General features: G+C 38.6%; 2 long non-coding RNA genes across 13 annotated transcripts in view; one reads left to right on the top strand and one right to left on the bottom strand.

The window, feature by feature from the left end:
* Positions 1-13,618, bottom strand: part of LOC140623956 (uncharacterized) — a 135,072-nt gene that overhangs the window by 46,579 nt on the left and 74,875 nt on the right. For 4 of the 10 annotated variants that reach the window (XR_012023527.1, XR_012023521.1, XR_012023522.1 and 1 more), the window contains 3 exons: positions 5,388-5,469; positions 4,294-4,411; positions 360-570 (listed from right to left, as the gene is read on the bottom strand). The exons of 1 other annotated variant lie outside the window; for it this stretch is intronic. This is a non-coding gene — a long non-coding RNA (uncharacterized lncRNA). Of the gene's footprint in view, positions 1-359; positions 571-4,293; positions 4,412-5,387; positions 5,470-13,618 lie in introns of those variants that run through there. 5 more of the 10 variants (XR_012023528.1, XR_012023520.1, XR_012023525.1 and 2 more) reach the window with 3 other exon arrangements.
* LOC140623958 (uncharacterized) overlaps positions 1-13,618 on the top strand; it is an 88,367-nt gene that overhangs the window by 3,788 nt on the left and 70,961 nt on the right. For 2 of the 3 annotated variants that reach the window (XR_012023531.1, XR_012023530.1), the window contains exon 2: positions 5,068-5,237. This is a non-coding gene — a long non-coding RNA (uncharacterized lncRNA). Of the gene's footprint in view, positions 1-5,067; positions 5,238-8,309; positions 9,710-13,618 lie in introns of those variants that run through there. The other variant, XR_012023532.1, reaches the window with a different exon arrangement.

A 13,618-nucleotide genomic window follows, 5' to 3' on the forward strand; every position in this document is an offset into this window, starting at 1 on the left:
GGAGACCTGGATTTTTACTATGACAACACTATCACCAACCCTGAAATATATGAAAATAAGGAAAGCAGGTATGACATTTCTTCAGTTCTGTTCATATTCAATGTACTGTGAATTATTAAGAGCAGTAAAATGGAAGTATATTAAAAACAAAAAGGACATAGAGATATTCATAACACGAGGATGTCCAGAAAGAGCTTACATACTATGTGCAACTGACCAGACAACAATTGTGTAATTAACGTGAGCAATGATTCGATTTTTAAACTTCTTTGAGGTTTTGTTATATTTTATTTGACAAAGTCCAATTTGACTGAGAATACTAAGCAAACAAAAATGAGTGTTATAGATATAATCTTTATTCGTTACTGGGATTTTTATTACATAACAGCTCTGCAGTCATCTCAAAATTCCTCGAATTTCTTTCTGATACTGTTATTTGATTTAGCAACTGGATAAAAGCAGCTGAAAGCATTTCTTGGTCTTAAATTAGAGTTGGCCATGACAAATGTTCCTACAAGAATATAGGATGAATCCCACACATTTATCACAGCATCTGGGCCATGTTTGTTTCTGTAGGACAGAGGAGAGGGTAGGAAGAATTCTTATGTTGGTAAACTGGAAGTCTAAGAATTACACTTGCCATCTGGGACTGCTTTGATGAGAATGCTGGTCTGTTCTTCCCACTTAATTACCAAAATGAATTATCATCATGCAAAGACAATGATCTTGGTGATCAAGACTTAAGAAAAGCCAGTAAGACTAAATACTTTCATTTAAATGTGGTTGTATGTATTGCCGTAGCATTGAACAATCTTCTTGAGTTCTTTAGAAAAAAATTCATGTACCCATTTAGGCTATACAAACAAGGAGTTACATAAACCCAATATAATTAAAGCAATTTATATAGGGCATAAACTTCATGATGTTTTACAGTCATCTTGTAAGTAAGGAAGGCAACTAGCAGGAATAACTTCTCCCAGCAAAAACACTTATGCAGTTTGCAGAGTTCCAAAATACCAATCTTTAAATATGTACTATTTCACCAAAGTGCCAGAAGAAGAATAGCAAACTAAATAGAGCAAAATATGGCCTCAATTTAAAGATTTGGTGAGGAACTAAAGAGAAAACCTAGTTTTATGTGTGTTGTTATAAAGAATCAGCTTATTTTCTTTAGCATTATAACTTCATTAACTCCATTAGAGAATCCAAATTTCAAATAATAAAAAAAAAAAACTTAGGTTCACCTAAAACTATTGGACAATTAACTCAACGGTAATACATCCAGTATTAAATCTACTGAGTTCCAGAAATATTCAAACTTTTCCACTGCAGAATCTTTCCTTTTCTATAATAGAAATAGCATATTTTTAAGGCCAGATGGGCAACTAAGAAGCATGCTAAGTGGCTGCCTGAGGTCATAATCAGAACAGGGACTCTCAAGTGCTGTCTCTTATGGAAATAGCACTAAATCAGGTTTCTTCCTATTAGCCAAGCATTTGAGTAAACCTAAGCACAGAGACCCACACTCACAGTCCTGTATTGAGCAGATAGATGTACATCAGCAATTTTTCAGAGAATGGACTCTCAGGCCCCAAAACTTACCTTTATAGAATTGTTACAACAGTAAACATTTGCTTTGGGCACCAACTTGACACAATTCTCTTTGACAAGAGTTTCACTCCAGCAGTGAAGAGAACAGATAGGAATGATTCTTGTCTAATAGACTTATTGGTAGCTAATTTGGAATGATATGGATAAAAAACAGTAGTAGCTACAACTAATTTTTTGATATGCATCTCAAAACAGAATTACAAGCTGCTTTTTAGATTGAGTCTCAAAAACATTCTTTATTAGCTGCACTCTCTCTGAGTTGTAAGGACACTAATTATCTTAACGTTCACAGTACTTTTTTTTAACCCAAGAATATGCATTTCTGGAAAGCATCCTTACCCCCACAGAAGGGAGTGGTCAGGTTGTTTGGTCGTTGAGCCAAGGGCCTACACAAATAAGCACATCCAGATTTGATTCTGGGATAAAGTATGAAAGGCCTGGCTTTAGTGGACATGAGATTAAATTCTAGAGGAACTACACTGGAGAGGGGACATTTTCAAAGCAGTCATCCTAAATCACTTTTTAAATCTCTAGTCTTCAAACCACCTGTAATATGCATCTTTTTTTTTTTTAAATCTAGAAAGATGTCATTTCAATGCTAAAAGCTGCTTTCCTGATGCCTCTCAGAGTGAAAATATTCTGTCCTGATGAACCCTGAGAGGAAGAAGTGAGCAAAACCCAGGAGTGACTTCAGGGCAATTTATATCTGCTTTGCCAATTGGTTTACCAATTCGCCACTTTCTAGAAGCAGATGAAATGCTGCAGGTGTCTGCAGGCTGAGCATCCCTCTCAGACATGCTGGCCCTATGGTGTACTTAGATTTAGAGCTGAGTCAGAGATCTCAGATGCTTCCTCCTGATGGGAATATATTAGAATTGAAATGTTGCTATTACCATCTTGGGAAGGAGAACCTGGCTTACAGGCAGAAAAGCCATCAATCTTCTTCCCACCCAGAGCCAGCATTCCCTCCCTCCTGTCCTCTCAAATAGGCTGGAGGTGGGGGGTGTACTTCCTAAAAACTGTTCTTGATCTTAGAGAAAAGGATGGACTTACTTGGTAAACAGTGTGTGACACACTTTGAGGAAAAGATTTAGGAAATATTCTAGCAAAAACTGTATCAGAAATAGCACATATTTTGCACAGCCTCAGCTGTGGGACGGGGATCAGTCACGACTCTCAGACAAATTTTCCTTAAGTCACACATCTTATGGAAATAGACAGCCCAAAAGAGCAGAGAAGTTTGGGTACGGATGCCAATTTCAGAGAAATAAATGGATGAGTTTTAATGAAATACTTGCTAAAACTCTCAGGCCTCAGTAGAAGAACTTGAAGGCTAAAACTAGCTAAAACGCATGACATGAAAAACGTAGAAGCAGTGTGGTAGGCAAAGAGGTGCTCTACTCAGGCTGCCCTGAGAAAGAGAACCTGCTGCAAGGAGCTGGGGAGCTGACAACTCCTGAACAGGCTGGACTCCTCTGCTGGACGGCTCTTGCCTTGGGCAGCCCATCAGCCTCACTGAGACTTTCTGGGAGTGGCACCAAAACCTTTGACTAGTCCAGCCTACTCATTCTTTCTTGCCCTCTCTTTCCACCTGTGTGGGGCATGCAGCACATTCTAAAGTCTCTCCCTACCTCTGTATCTCTCACAGCGCACCCCACCCCCTAGCCCCAGTAAATCTCTTGCACCTCTAATTCCCTCATGATATTAACCTTAAGAATAAAACTGTCGGTTATTTTATCAGCCAAAATAGGTTTATTTGAGAAGAGCAGAGACTTGCAGGACAAGCAAGCTAGGGCAAAACCATGGGCACCCCCCAGAGAACACAGGGACGGTTTACAGAGGAAAAGGGGATGCTGGGAGGAGTTGTTATAAACCAGAATGCCCAGTGAAGTAAACTGGAAGCTCAAAGTATAGCGACTTTTCATTGGCTGAGTTGTGACATTCTCTCACTGGCTGGGGTGTTGCTGAGGGAGGGAAAAAACCTTTCTTCCTCCTGCTGGGGTGGTCTTTCTCTGTTGGGGTCTGTAGTTGACATGAATGGTAGGGTGTGAGAGATCTCCCTGCTAGCCTCTCAGCTCTGTTTTAAAGAGGATTCCTTTTATTACTTGTCACAGTATCCATTGGCTAGACCTGAACTGATGCCAACAAGTATATAAATTAATACAGTTCTGGTTTATCATGCTGGAAGCCAAAAATGTAAATGAATGTTAACCATAGAGAGAACAAATCACCTCTTCTCCCCTCTACTGAAGCATATGCCATTTCCAAAGTCTAATTTCTTTTGTAAAGCATTGCTTTCTTTTCCATAACTATTTCAAACAGAACCTTGCCTTTTCCTGGTCTTCCTATAGTATCCAGTGCCCCATATTTCTCTCTAGCTCAAAGTGAAATATGCACTACTGATATTGATACAGAAGTTCTGTGGACAGGGGGCAAAAGGGTTCTTCTAATAGACTTTGGAGTTATCCAGGTATAGGTATTCGTTAAGAATTGCCATTCACACTAGATACTTATAATTCTAAACTGCCCTGCTTTCTGTTTTTCAGTATTTGGAAAGTGAAGTAAGTGTATATTTTGAAGTGAATTTAACCTAAATAACCTTGGTTTCAGAAGTATGTAATGCCCCAAAGCTTATAATTCATTTGATCACAACCGTTACACAAAGTCAGCATTAGGACTCACCCAGATTTGTACATTTGCTCTTGGAAAGAAGTCCTGGACATAGTTCCATATTTCTTTAGGAATGATTTTTCAAGTTTCCATTCACTCCAGGTTTGTCTACATCACCAACCTCCCTTTCCTGTGTGGGTCATGACTCTAAATTATCCACTGGCATCACTTTCATACAAATTCTTATTTTCTTTGTAAACAAAGAGAATGGAACCTGTAGGCTAATCAACCTCCCCATGATGCTATAGAAACTGAGAATGAATTTTTATTAGAGGGCAGAGGAGAGGAGAGGATACAGAAAACGAAAGTGCCTGCTCCGTCCCCTGAGTACCATCTGTGCTGCGGGACACAGGCAGTGCCCACCCAGAGAGCACTTCTGCCCACAGATGAGCCCCCATGCTGTACCGCTGACAGCTGTGTGAGGAAGAAATACTAAAATTGAGAAAAAGATGGAACTCACTTTAAGACTGCAGATATTGGTCATTAGAAAATGCAGAATAAGCCCCAAAGGAACAGAAATATGAGGCTCATTTTAAGTTTTAAAATCAGCTACTAACTCCACTAGCAAAAATGAGAGAGTTTTTCTTTTTTAAAGCCTATAGAATCTCTAATTCCCAATCTGTTCAGAGACTTACCTCCCTTTACAAACTAACAAAAATAGATATGCAACCAACCTCTGAAACTCAGTGTAAGAAACAGAAATTACTGCTGTCGAGTTTCTTTGCAAAATCAACATCTTAAATTAGATATGAGGAAGTAAGTCACCTTCTCTATTCTTTACAAAAGGAGAAATGGCAAGATACTGTCTGGAGTTGACATGAGAAATCCCACCTTCCCTGACTTTAAAGCAGGAAGAGTATCACTAGCAGGTAAATGAAAAGCCTGAAGGAAATTGAAGAAGAAAAAGAAAGTGGGGGTCAGGAGAGGAAGAAAAGATAAAAGAATGTTAAACTAATGTAAGTAAAATTCATACTTGTTTTCTACTGCTAAAATGACATAAATCATATCTAGTCCATGTTGAGTAACTACATTATTTATTAAATGATTTTGCCATTCTAACGATCTGTAACAAATTCATCTGTGACTTTAAATTTTAAACTACCTACCCTTGTTTTGATCATTATGTCATCTAGTTTTTATTTCTTCAGAAGATTGCCGAAATGTATCCCAGAAAGGCATTTTCTTCATCTTGGAAAGGAAAAAAAAAAAAGATTTAGAAATAAAGTCAGCATCTAAGTCCTTATTCTGAGTCAACAGCAGATCTGCAACCAGGACTCAGAACTACCTCTTGTTAGACTCCGACAGAGCTAGAGGATGACTGAATAGAGAGAAAACATCAGTGACAATCATCAGCAACTTCATTAATAGAGCAATTTTGCCCTACGTATTGTCTCAGTCTCTCGTACAAAATTGTCTCCGTAGCTGTCCCTCCTGTTCATTCGCTCTATTTGGACACCCAGCAGTGGATACAGTCAACTTCCAGCTAAGATCTCTGTTACCTAAAATAGTACAGAGATGAATATGGATGCAAAGCTAAAAGAGCTATAGGAATTATCATTGCCATTGTTTGTCTTTTCTAAATATCGATATATCAGAACTAAAAACTATCCTCTTCACTCAACTTCTCAACCTGATTCTATGCTAGTTGATAATAAAGTGATCTGCTTTCTGGAAAAATAATACATGATAAGATGGTGAGCTATCATTTTCCATTTGGGAAAATTAAAGGCATTATTTAGTGAGTCATGTGGCATCTTCCCCTTGCTTCATTAAGCCCTAACTCTTCCTATTACCTATGACCTAGACAAATTCTCCTTCTATTTAAGTTTATGATTACATCCTTAATAAGATCTGAATTATTCTAGAACCACAAGTCATTATAAGGCATTCAGAAATAAATTTTGAGTACCAGTAATGCCAAATATACAGGCTATATCATCAGATGACTGGAAGAACACATTTATGTTAACTGGATTGCAGATCTTGCACCCTTTCCTATTATTCCATCAACCCAGGAGTAAAAGTTGATTTATCAAAGTAACTGTTAATCATTTGAATTATCTGAACAATTATTAACTAATAATAATCTGAATTATTTGATAATGATTAATAACATTACTAGTAGTTATAATTTATCATCATAAATTCTCCATATTCCAAAAGGAAGAGGTTCCAGCAGAGAAATGTCAAGTGAGGATGAGAATGATACAGAAACCATACACCTTGAGAAACAATCCACAAGATATGAGACATTTGATGCATGAAAAGAACCTAAATACAGGGGAAATCTTAAAGATAAGCCATGTCTACTTGACATTTCTGTCTAACTCTTGTTGCATAGCTAATCTTCAATGCTGATCACTTGTTTTAAAGTCAAGGGGTTCAAGTATATTTTTCCAAGATCTGCTGATCTAGAACCAATTTGTGCTTTCTACCTCTTGTTTTAAGGAGTCTCTCGATTGAAAAGTTAAAAAGTCTTTGTCCCTGATTTTAATAGAGCTTAAATTTTTCATATGAGAATAGAATGTACTTTTTCCTCCTCCTCCTATGTCTTCATAATTGGTGACCTGAAAACAAAGTAGAAATTATAACACATTCATAGGTTGAGTTGATATATTGAGTCCAGAATCCTTGCTATAAACGCAAAGTGATAAATTACAAAAAATAATATTAGCAGATTTGTTAAACAGATACCTGATGGAAGTCAACTTTAAGTTATTCTACTCATTAGTTCAATTGGAATTCACTACTAGTCTAATACCCCACATCCATGAATAAAATATGCTACTTAGGGTAATGCAAATATAATGCATTTCCTGATGCAAATGTAAAAGATGCCTATACTTTTATTTTGCCTACTTATTCACTTAGTCAATATGTATTTATTGAGAAGTTACTATGTGCCAGGCACTATTCTAGAATTTAGTATACATTGGTAGACCAAATTGACAAATACCTTGCCCTTATAGACCTTTACATTCTCCTAGGGGGAGATAGACAATTAAAAAATACATAAATAACAACTTTATGCCAAGTGGATATAAGAGCTATACAGAAACCAAACTAGAAGAAGGAGATAAAAATGACAGAGCTGACATTTTATATATTGTGGTCAGGGGAGGAACGATGATTGAAAAAATGAATAGGATGAAAGACGAAGTCCTCCACTGATATATGGGGGAAGAGCTTTCCAGGCCCAGAAAGTAGCAAGTCCAAAGGTCCAGGCATGGGACTATGCTTGAGATGTTTGATAAAAATCAAGTGTGGGTGGGGGGGTCCCTGGGTGGCGCAGCAGTTTAGCGCCTGCCTTTGGCCCAGGGCGCGATCCTGGAGACCCGGGATCAAATCCCACGTCGGGCTCCCAGTGCATGGATTCTCTGCCTATGTCTCTGCCTCTCTTTCTCTCTCTCTCTCTGTGTGTGTGTGTGTGTGTGTGACTATCATAAATAAATAAAAATTTTAAAAAAATCAAGTGTGTTTGAAATGGAGTGCATGCGGGGAAGAGTGTAGAATGTTGTCAGAAAAACATCCAAGGGACAAATCACCTAGGGCCTTAAAAGTCACAATATGGGGAATAAAAGAATAATGAAGGCTACATGTTTAAGAAGAAAGCCACACAAATCAAATTTCCATGAGGACCTTTAGCTGCTATGGTGATTGATGGTCCCCGCACTGCAATGGCTCTTAACATTCTGTAATGAGCTGTAGCAGGAAAGACAGGGGAAGAGAAAGGAAAAGTCAGGAGAAGTAACATGTTTGGACTCATGGTATAATCCAATTTCCTCACTGCTGTGAAAAGTAACTCACCTCATTATTAGGAAAAGTGTTTACCTCATTATTAGGAGACGCTGACAAATCTCCCCTACAAGCTCAAATCTTGTGTTACTGAGAATCCAGTCCTCTAGGGCTTTTTCTACTAAGCTATCAACCTGGTCCTCTCTCTCAATGGAGTTTTACAATCCAGTCAGCACAGATTGAAATCACCAGCTTTGTATTCCTAATCGGTGTCTCATTTCTACACATTACAGATGACCATATCATAATGGTGCTGGAATTATACCACTGGTTAAAGAAAAAAAAATTCGTTGACATCCCCTTCTTACCTGATGAATGAGGACGATGATTTAGAATTTGGTCTGAATGAGGGAGAAGAAAATGTCGTTCCTTACTCTACAATACTCCCAGGCTCTGGTCATTTTTTTCTGTGGGTGACCAGTGCTTCTTAATCTAATTTGAATCACACAATCATTCTCCTCATAAATCTATTGTGGAAAGCTTCAGTGACAATATTAAATGCACATGAACTCCAGCAACACGCTTCACCAGTGACTGAGGAATCTCATTTGCAAAGTACTTAAAATATGGACTTTTGCTCATGGAAAATAAGAATTTGTTCAGTACATCATCTATTCCATACATTAAAATGAAAAGAGATGCCTAAGACCACTAATTTGCCCATCTGATTCAGAATGCCAGCACATCAGCTGAAACCAACTGTCATCTGCCAACGAAGGGTGTTTACCAATTATCAATCATAAACATCTAATCACTTTAATAATGTGCTTTCTTTGGACAGTACTCACCCTAAACCAAGTTCCAAATGCACAAACAATTGCAAGAGCTAATGACAGCTACTGTGCCTTGAATATGAGAAGTCAGGAGGTATTGACATCAGGCCACGTTCAGGCCTACACACATTCTCAAGGTAGCAATGTCAACATTCCAGACACCTCAGGAGGTATCCATCCTGGCCACACCTTTCTCCTCTGAAAGTTTTTCTTCCATAGGCAGTGACTGCTAAAGTTAGTCACATGTGCATGGCATGACCTTGCTCCATCCCTGGCTATAATTTTTTGGACCAAAGTATCACCTGACCCAGAAGAGACCATTTATTGACTGGGCAAAAGCCTGGCGGATTCTTTTCAGATGGTTGAACTGAGACACAGGCAGAGCTGAGAGGTGGGCCTGGCACTAAAATGAAAGTCCGAGAATCTCCCAGAACTGCACTGAATTCTTCTGTGGCCTTATGCTTTAATATTTCTTTGTCTTCCATAAGCTGCTATAGAATTCTTGTTTTCATTTAATTTGTGTTTATTTAAGTAATTCTGACAGGAATTCTTATGACAGGAAGCAACAAAGCTTTGACAGTTACTGTCACCATGGAAAAGCCATGAAAATCCTTACTCTGGTAGTATAACTTATTGGCTCAACAGTGTAAATCTACCACCCACTGTGTACTTCCATGCACTGGAGATACACTACAAGCTTTCTTGAGCTTATGTTCTAGAATACTTGCACAACTCTTTTCCTGACAAGCTCAATATTTACAAAACATTGTGACCTGTTTCTAAGTCTCAATTTCCTCATCCACACAAAGGAAGCTCTTAAGGACAATGTCAATGTACTCTGGAAGGCTGAAATAAATTAACCTCTGCAAAGCACTTAGTATGTGCCTGACACAAATTAAGTAAGGAGAAATTTGTAGCTAATATGAAAATAGCATGTAGTAAATTATTCTTTAAGTAAAGGGAAGCATGCTAGATGCCATTCATGTAATTTATCCATAGTTTATGAGAGAGAGAGTACAACTGTTCTTGAACACCTTCTCCCAAGGTTGAAACATTCTAGACCATGAGGCAAGCCTCAAGGGGAGTCTTCACGGGATGGCTGATTTTCAAGTGTCACTTCCCTCATTGGCTGAGTTTCCTCAGTGAACAGGGTCTTTGGGCTGTTGGTTTCCATATGAGTGGGTCATCTGGGCAGGGGAATTGACCAGATGGTCTGTTATCCTACAAAGTAGCACAAAGTTTCTCAACCTCAGCAGAGGTTGACATTTTGAGCTTGGTCATTCTTTGTGGTGGGGGGTGTCCTGTGCATTTCTGGATAGCTGGCATCGTCCCTAGCTGGCCTCTATGTACTAGGTGTCAGTAACACATCCCTACCATGTTCTGATAACCAAAAATATTTCTGGACATTGCTAAATTTCTCCTTAAGGAGTAAAATCACCCATGGATGAGAAGATCTAGGCAGCAATATCATCTGACTGAATGATCATCTCAGTAGCCAGTTCTGCTGGAATCTAAACATCATGAATTCAGAGTTGAGAAATGCAACTTCTTTCAGGGCCGGGGGTGGGGTAGAGGAGAGGGTGGTTCATTTACATGGCTGATCCCAAAAGCAATGAAAAATCAGACCCTAAGGTACCACAAGTTTTAACAGACCTGTGCCTACAGACAGCTGTCAAGACTAAAGAGAAGGGCTCAAAGTGAATGGATTTCCAAACATACTCATGAAAATTGCTCATACCTGCACTGAGGAAACCTTTCAGCTGTTGCCATAGCTCTGAGGGTATTTTTCCAAGGGGACAAATCTTGTTGCTTTTTTTTTTTTTTATTCACACATTGTTTTTCCCAAAATACTTTTAGCACCCTATGGAGAATATCAAACTCATCAAGGTCCCTGAAAAATCCCATTGGAGAATGGAAGAAATCATTTGCTTTACCTGCAAAGGCTTATGGTGGCCTGTATGGTTGACTGCAGGGTAGACTCAGAGGTTTAGAGACTTGTGCTCTCTGACAGCAGCTGACTTTGTACCTCAGAGCTGATGTCATTGACCTGTTACACTCAAGCTTCTCTTGGCATGCACCTCGAACTCTGCTAGCAGAATGTATAGATTTAAATGTATTAGAAAAAACTAATCACAGAACTAAACTAAAGAGTCCAGGAGATCCCCGGGTGGCTCAGTGGTTTAGTGCCTGCCTTTGGCCCAGGGCATGATCCTGGAGTCTCAGGATCGAGTTCCACATCAGGTTCCTTGGAGGGAGCCTGCTTCCCCCTCTGCCTGTGTCTCTGCCTGTGTGTGTGTGTGTGTGTGTGTGTGTGTGTCTCATGAATAAATAAATAAAATCTTTAAAAAAAATAAAAATAAATAAATAAAGAGTCCATAAAGGGCTCTCTGGTTTAAACTGGGACATCAGAGTTGTTCCAGGAGTGGCAAGTCCCCCTTCACACCTGTCAGGAGAAGTGAATTACCTCTTCTAGAAAGGCATCTATCTGAGTGTGACTGTGAAGCTTTAAATAGTCTCCACCCCCAGGCCTCTGAGTCTACAGTGGAGTTTAACATATTCCAGCCATGTCACAAACACTTTAAGGTCCCTTCTGAATAAGAGCTTTCCAGCTAAGTTTCTGGGGCTGCCTGCCAGAGTCAATCTCAGCTAACATCCTCAGGACTCACTTGGATCTCTTAATAATGCAGCCTCCATGGGAAGAGAATGTATGGTGTGCTGCCAGGAAGTTAAGGAGAGGAACTGTTCTCTTGCCCATCTCTGACATACCTATCCAGGCAAGCGGCCAAAGCTTTCTTAAATTCAATTCAATAATCTAGAGTTATTCCTTAGATTTCTTTATAGCTCAGCAGCTTGACGTATTCCTTCCCACTCACAGATTAATACCTATTTTCTATTAAAACAAAGGGAAAATATATCTTTTGATCTTTGTGTGAATTCTGAGCTAACTCAGAATTTTTCCTATCGAGCATAGGATGGCAGGACAAGTTGTTTTCCATTTCATTATTCTTCCCAGCTCCCACAGAGCTGAATTTGGTTTGGAGTCTCTTTTTTTATATGAATGGGGGGCATAGTTGTAAGGAGAAACCTTATTTGTTATAGTAAGAGAAGGGGGGAAAGCATAAAGGAATAAAGGGAGAACAAAACTGTAAAAGAAGCACCTTGTTGCTATTCTAATATATCTAATCCTATGAATAGCCAACTACTTCCTTCCACTCAATTTGACATTAAACATTTTTTTTTACTATATAAAAAGGTCTGCTTTCCTCCAAAATTCCTAGATAAAGTACCTAGACAAAAACTACAATATTGACTTATTTTTTAAAGTAATTGGCTGATTAATTTCCTCAAGTTTTCTATCTTCCTTTATTGGGTAGCACTATACTAGGGGGAAGAGGATTTAAGGAAAACTAGAGCCAAGGCTATCCTAGTTTCTAAATCCATCTTCAGGATTGCTGGAGACCATATCAAAACAATACCACTATGTTTTCATCTTGGGCTACCCTCCCAGGCCACACTCACAGACAACGGCTCTATCATCAAAAATTGAGGACATGACTTAACTATTCCTCTCATGTTTCAGTTGTTGAGAGCATGCAATGAATGAAATCAAGATTAGAAGTAAAGTTCAATCCATACTGAGATCAGGTGTCCCCATTCTGTACTACAATTGTAGGTCCCTAACTCAAAAGGCAAAATGAGGGCCAGATGAGAGGATCTGGGTGGATGCACAGAAGTCATCCACTCTTGGTGGAAAAGCAACTTCATGGCATGCCCAAAGACTTGGGCCAGCAGATGCAGCTCCGAGCAAAGAGGAAAGTGTGTTATGACAACCGCAGAATGACTTAGTCCCTGAGAAGAATACAATCCACAGAACACAAAAATCACACAATTGCATTGTGAGGTTAACTACACACGTTTTTAGTTCTGTTTTTATAAGTGACCATATAAAACACTGCCTGCCATAAAGTGTGTGCTAAATCATAGGCAAAGTAATGCCAACTAAATCCCAAGTTCAACTTTCTTCTACAGTGCCAAAAGGAATCTTGTGATTCCATACCCCAGATCTCACTAGCTGTGCCAACGACAAAAAACAAATATGATATAATAATTTGTTCTGCTATTGCAACCACAATTGTAACTCTTTTTTATATATAATATGCTTACAAAACATGTGAGATATGAGAGTAAGAACAGAGCAACACACTATTCTATTCCTTTCAAGTGTAGCACTATATTGGGGGTATATCTAAAACATGGCTTTTAGATTCAAAGGAATAAATGATTCACTTACCATGGTTTTCTCATCATCTCCAAAATAAAAGCTCCTGTAAATGACTTTCCAATAACTCCTCAAATCATATTTTTTACTTAGCTTTAGAAGAGGAAATAAATTAAGACTTTGAATAAAAAGATTATTTTCCTTTTCAGAGTCTCACTCAACTCGTAGAAGCAAAATGTTCACCACGACTTGACAGCCACTCTCTCCAAATCAGAGTCTACTGAACCTGACAATGCTATTAAGCTCTGGCTTCTTTTTTCTTTTCTCATGATAAGTGTCTTTAGGCCTTGAAGCCTGGACAACTGTCATCTCTTCTACATTGAAACACTTGGATCAACTATTCCATTTTGAAGGCTGATATAATTCAGTTTGGAAAGAAAATGGCTGTTTTACTTATACTGTCCAAATAATCACTTTCTTCTATAACCTGCAAGAATTCTTCTCTATTCATTTTATTCTTTTGAATTCTCATTCATGCAACATTGAGCAA

Source organism: Canis lupus, chromosome 33 (genome assembly GCF_048164855.1).
Source record: "Canis lupus baileyi chromosome 33, mCanLup2.hap1, whole genome shotgun sequence".
Classification (NCBI taxonomy): Eukaryota; Metazoa; Chordata; class Mammalia; order Carnivora; family Canidae; genus Canis; species Canis lupus.